General features: G+C 46.1%; 1 non-coding gene across 1 annotated transcript; it reads right to left on the minus strand.

The window, feature by feature from the left end:
* Positions 1-5,942: 5,942 nt before the first annotated feature.
* Positions 5,943-6,018, minus strand: TRNAV-AAC (transfer RNA valine (anticodon AAC)). The gene has a single exon. It is a non-coding gene; the product is annotated as a tRNA-Val (tRNA).
* Between the last annotated feature and the right edge of the window lie 367 nt (positions 6,019-6,385).

A 6,385-nucleotide genomic window follows, 5' to 3' on the forward strand; every position in this document is an offset into this window, starting at 1 on the left:
AGATAGTTTGCTAAGGACTTTACTACATATCTCACATAATCTGACTCTTTGAGATGAGTTATGAGAGTCCTCGTGTCCTCATGGGAAAGGTGAGGCAGAGGGGTGAAGGATATGGTTCTAGGTGACCCAGACAGAAAAGGACAGAGCCAGGATTCAAACCATATCAATGCTTTATCCCAGAGGAAGCACCTCGAACATTCCTCCTGATTCAGAGGAAGTTACCTTATAAACATTAAACAAAACTGAAAGGGAGAACTGAGATGCAATCCCATTAGCTGTTCAGTCTTGGCCTTGTCCCTTCACCTTGGCCATGAAAAGAGAAGGTTCCAGAATATCCTGGATGTAGAAAAGCCCTGGTCTTCTCATCACTCTGCAGAGCCTCTCCAGCACTGCACCTCCTCCAATCAGCTGCCAACATATGGTCTATATGCTTCTTGGATCTTCTTTGCTTCTGCCCAGAATACATGAGTTACATAGAAAGCTCTTCCTCCCCGAGGAAAAAATAAAAAAGACACAGCAGCTCTGAGAGGTTGCTCCTTGGTTCCTTAAGTTCCCATTCTAGTTCTCCAGCCACATCAACCCCAGAGTCTGGAATATTTAGCAAGTGAAGAGGGACTCCATTAAAGTTTAGGCGATTTGGTTAAAGGGAATATTATATGGGTAACAAAGATAAAGTACAGTATGCCTACATAATTAGCAGAAACTTAGAATAAAGTTGGGAGGTTTGCTTTCAAACCCCAGAACCCAGTGCCAGGGGCAGCCTGTGCCCTGCCCCTCCCCTCTGCTCCTCAGACAGAAATCTGTGTGCCACCCTCCCTCCAAAGCCAGCTTTCAGAAACCTGGGATCTCTATCTTCACTGCAGAAAAAGAATTTATTAAAATGTTCACTGCATCCTGAATTGAGAAATCAGCTGCCCAGAATCCGTGATCAATATGTTGTCTCTAGGTGATGAAGTGTTTCCTTGGAATGCGTCCCTCATGTTCCCTTCATGGTTCAGAGCTCCTGAGATCTGGGCTAGATTCAGCCGTCGGGGCTCTGACTGCCACAAACTCTTCATCCTTTCAGCCTCGGAGCCCTCCAGGATATGCAGAGCCCAGCACAGGCTCTGATATGGCCTCTCCCCACCAGTGACTCAGCTGTTCATAAGGGAGACCAAGCAGACGATGCACTTGGAGCATGTGTGCTTAGATACTCAGTCATGTCCAACTCTTTGCAACCCCATAGACTGTAACCCTCGCCAGACTCTGTCAATGGAACTCTCCAGGTAAGAATACTGAATACATTCCCTTCTCCAGGGGATCTTCCAGACCCAGGGATAAAACCTGGGTCTCCTGCATTGCAGGTGGATTTTTCACCATGTGAGCCACCAAGGAAGCCCATACTTGGGGTGAGGGGGATACCTTATTATTTGTCTCCATTCATTCCAAGCCTTTGTCTAATGAAGATACTGGTGTAAGTCAGCCCCCTTGATGTTAAAACTCCCCAGCCAGCATCTCCTCTCCACTCATGCTCTGGAGGACACACACTGCTGAGATGCCACTCTGCTCATTTGTTTCCCTGGCAGAAAGTGAAGAGGAACTAAAAAGCCTCTTGATGAAAGTGAAAGTGGAGACTGAAAAAGTTGGCTTAAAGCTCAACATTCAGAAAACGAAGATCATGGCATCTGGTCCCATCATTTCATGGGAAATAGATGGGGAAACAGTGGAAACAGTGTCAGACTTTATTTTTTTAGGCTCCAAAATCACTGCAGATGGTGACTGCAGCCATGAAATTAAAAGACGCTTACTCCTTGGAAGGAAAGTTATGACCAATCTAGATAGTATATTAAAAAGCAGAGACATTACTTTGCCAACAAAGGTCCGTCTAGTCAAGGCTATGGTTTTTCCTGTGGTCATGTATGGATGTGAGAGTTGGACTGTGAAGAAGGCTGAGCGCCGAAGAATTGATGTTTTTGAACTGTGGTGTTGAGAAGACTCTTGAGAGTCCCTTGGACTGCAAGGAGATCCAACCAGTGCATTCTGAAGGAGATCAGCCCTGGGATTTCTTTGGAAGGAATGATGCTAAAGCTGAAACTCCAATACTTTGGCCACCTCATGCGAAGTGTTGACTCATTGGAAAAGACTCTGATGCTTGGAGGGATTGGGGGCAGGAGGAGAAGGGGACGACAGAGGATGAGATGGCTAGATGGCATCACTGACTCGATGAGCGTGAGTCTGAGTGAACTCCGGGAGTTGGTGATGGACAGGGAGGCCTGGTGTGCTGTGATTCATGGGATCGCAAACAGTCGGACATGACTGAGCGACTGAACTGACTAACTGACTGAATCTTCATGGGTGTGGGCTGTCTTCTGTCTGGGGGTCCACTCTGCCACCCAGTCCTCCTCCTTCCTCTCTGGCATCCCCACTGCTTGATACCACTCTTGTGACAAAAATTACCATGTTGGTATCTGCCCTGGCCCCTGGGGGCTCTCTTGTGTGGCAACCTCCTAAGGGTGCTGAGAAGTCCAAGAATGGAGGCCATACCTGGAGTTTGCTACTCACCCCTCCTCACCAGTCTCGGTGCTCAAAAGTTTGGCTATTGACTTCTAGGTGAGAGGAGACCATTGGTCACATTATCATTTCAAACATCTCCCTTATTTCTCACCTTCTTCCCATGGCTGAGAGCTTACAGCCCCTGGACAATGGTCAACCAAGTGGGAAAATGAGGTGCTGAGAAGGTTGTGGATAGGAAGATAAAAAAAGCTAGCCATGGAGAGTTATCTGGCATGTCATTAGCTGCGCTAGCTCTAAGAATAGAGTAAGAACTGCAAGTTCAAGTGATTCCTCCTTGCATGCAGATGTATGTATTGAGAGGGGGTTGATGCCCATGTTTCTGGGCCCTGAACTATAAGACAGGTGCAAAAAAAAAAAAATCTAAAGCTTGTTTCCTTGGTCAGATATTGTGAATGCATTACAGACCAGTCCTAAAACTCAGTGGCTTATCACAACAATGGTTCAGTTTTGCGTCCACCTCTGTAGTTTGCTGGGGAGGTGGCAGGAGGATGACCTACACTGGATTTGGCAGGAAAGGTTCTTCTCCAGATGTCTGTCATTCTCCTGGAACCAGTACATTCTCATGGGATCACAAGAGGGGAAGTGAAACGTGCAAGGCCCACAATGAGGCCATGACAATAGTGTGGAAGCTGAAGGGGTGAGAAATGGGGACAACAATTCAGTCCACTGAATCCAATATGCATTACTTTTGCTCATTTCACCTACATCAAAACCAACAGATATGAAATTGCCTACCCTTCTTCCCAGATTTTAGCCCACTCTCCAGGCTGCCTCCCTTTGTTTTCAACTTATGGGAGTGGACTTCAGGAAGCTTGAATTAAAGCAACACATTTCATATCTCAGGGGAGACAACTGTGCCCTTTGATCAAGGCTGCTCAGTGGCTGGGCCTCACAGGACTGGGCAGGGGCTGGCAGGACACGGAGACAGCCGAGCAATGGGAGAGGCGATGTCCTAGTCCATGCTTGCCCCTAGCTAGCGCTGTGACTGCAGGCAAGTGCTTTTTGTGCATTTCAGTTTTCTCTGATTCTGTGAGTAGAGGATAAGAAAATCTCAATTTTCTCAATTGTTTCAGCCAACATTCTAAAAACTAAGATCATGGCATCCAGCCCCATCACTTCATGACAAATAGATGGGGGAAAAAATAGAAATAGTGATAGAAATTATTTTCTTGGGCTACAGAATCTGCAGATGGTGACTACTACTACGAAATTAAAAGATGCTTGCTCTTTGGAAGGAAAGCTATGACAAATCTACACAGCATATTAAAAAGCAGAGATATTATTTTGCGACAGAAGTCCATATAGTCAAAGCTATGGTTTTTTCAGTAGTCATGTAAGGTTGTAAGAGCTGGACCATACAAAATGCTGAGCACCAATCGATGCTTTCAAACTGTGGTTCTAGAGAAGACCCTTAAGGGTCTTCTTGGACAGCAAGGAGAGCAAGCCGGTCTATCCTAAATGAAATCAACCCTGACTATTCATTGGAAGCACTGATGCGGAAGCTGAAGCTCCAGTAATTTGGTCACCTGATGCAAGCAGCTGACTCATTGGAAAAGACCCTGGTACTAGGAAAGATTAAGGACAGGAGAATTGGGTGACAGAGAATGAGACGGTTGGATGGCATCACTGGCTCAACGAACATGAGTTTGAGCAAACTCTGGGAGATAGTGAAGGACAGGGAAGCCTGGCATACTGCAGTCCATGGGATCACAAAGAGTCAGACACGACTTAGTGACTGGACAGCAGTAGGGCTGAGAATTTAGTATTTCACATCTTCCCTATTTCTTCTGGTCTTGATTATCAACATCACTACACTATTCTTGTGCTAGAAATCTCTGTTGTCCTCTTACATTATGAGATTTCTTTAGGCCATAGATAGTTGCCCATTTTAGGCTGTCTAGCATACTAATTGGGATATCTCCTACCACATATATTTCACCATGAAGGAAGTAGGAGCTACCTTCTTTTGTGTGTGTTAGTTGTTCAGTCATGTCCAACTCTTTGCAGCCCTATAGACTGTGGCCCACCAGGCTCCTCTGTCCATGAGATTCTCCAGGCAAGAATACTGGAGTGGGTTGCCATGCCCTATGCCAGGGAAACTTCCAGACCCAGGGATCAAACCAGTCTCTTATGTCTCATGCATTGGCAGGCACATTCTTTACCACCACCTGGGAAGTGATATTCATAAATAAATTCCCTTCCTGGCTAGTGTCAGATTCAGTTGCTTGAAACCAAGGACCCTGAGTAATATGTCTTCTCTTCTGCTGTCCTGTCAGCCCCTTAAGAATGTTAGACTGCAGAGGAGAGAGTTTGAGGCGCACACATCCCCCTCTGGAACTGTCCCAAGGACAGAGATGAGACCAGCTCTCTCAATCATACCTAATCCCTTGAGCATGCATACATGAAATGCTGGTTGGAAGTAACTCTCTCTGACTTTCCTGTGGAAAGTAAGTCTCTCCAGATGGATTTTTTCTATATGACTAAGGACTCCCTGGCTTCCCTGGTGGCTCCGACAGTAAAGAATCTTCCTGCAATGCAGGAGACCCAGGTTCGATCTCTGAGTCAGGAGATTCCCTGAAAAGGGAATGGCAACCCACTCTAGTATTCCAGTCTGGAGAATTCCAGGGGCAGAGGAGCCTGGCAGGCTACAGTACATGGTGTTGCAAAGAGTTGGACACAACTGAGCAACTAGCATTACACTACACAATGACTCCCCAAGGAAGAGTCAGCTCACAGCTGCTCTGTCCCCTGTTTGGTCAAGCAAGCTCTGAAAACCTCTATGACTTATCTGAAGAGGACCCTTGAGCTTCATCTAGAAACAGTGATTACCCAACCACCATTACCATGACTGGAGACTGCCCTCCCCATGGCAGCTCTGCTTGGGTCACAATGTGATGTGGGAAAGAGGTTTCCAACAATAGCATGGCACTCTGGGCATGTGAGCTCATTGAGTTTCTCATCCTCATCCTATACCCACTCAGAGGGACCACAGGCTACTGGAGAGATGAATCCTGGTGATGCTCAGGATCCTGGCGAGGGAGAAACACAGGGCTTGGGGAAGGTTTGGAAGGACTATGGGTTTACCACTCAGGCAGGTTGGGGTACACGTAGGACAAGCAGCCAATTATCAAAAGGCTTCCTGTTCCCAAAATGAGAACTTCCCCTCTCCATCTTGGGATTCTGCAGCACGTAGCATTTGACAATCCAAAGTCTGGGCTGTGTATTTCTTATTTTTTTAATCTAAGATTTTTGTTGTTGCTGCTTTAATATTTATTTATTTGGCCATGCTGAGTCTTAGTTTTGGCATGTGAGATCTTTGATCTTCGTTATACCATGTGGGATTTTTAGTTGTGGCATGAGAACCCTTAGTTGAGGCATGTGGGATTTAGTTCCCTGGCCAGGGATTGAACCCAGGCCCCCTGCATTGTTGGTGCAGAGTCTGGACCACCACTGGACCACCAGGGAAGTCCCTGTGCAGTCTTTAAACAGTGTGATCGGCAATAGGGATGGGGCAATTCATTGTGCAGGACTGTCTCCTTCGGTGTAAATCATCTAAAACCCTTGCTTTCAGCTCATTAAATGATAGTAACTCTTCTGGTTATTGTGCCAGCAAGAAACATCTGTACCATTTCTATATGCCCCTCAAGGGTGGTACCACCTCCTGTTGAGAGCAGGTGAGTTTCGGAATTAAAGGAGTCTTTTGGTTCAATGCAAAGAGTGCACTGAACATTCTGAGATTTTGTTTACTATTAACACTAAGTCAATTTCAGACTGCTAGACTCTCTACAGTGGAACATAGGATCATTTGTTGTTATGACATTGAAGAGGTTAG

Source organism: Bubalus kerabau, chromosome 4, assembly GCF_029407905.1.
Source record: "Bubalus kerabau isolate K-KA32 ecotype Philippines breed swamp buffalo chromosome 4, PCC_UOA_SB_1v2, whole genome shotgun sequence".
Lineage (NCBI taxonomy): Eukaryota > Metazoa > Chordata > Mammalia > Artiodactyla > Bovidae > Bubalus > Bubalus kerabau.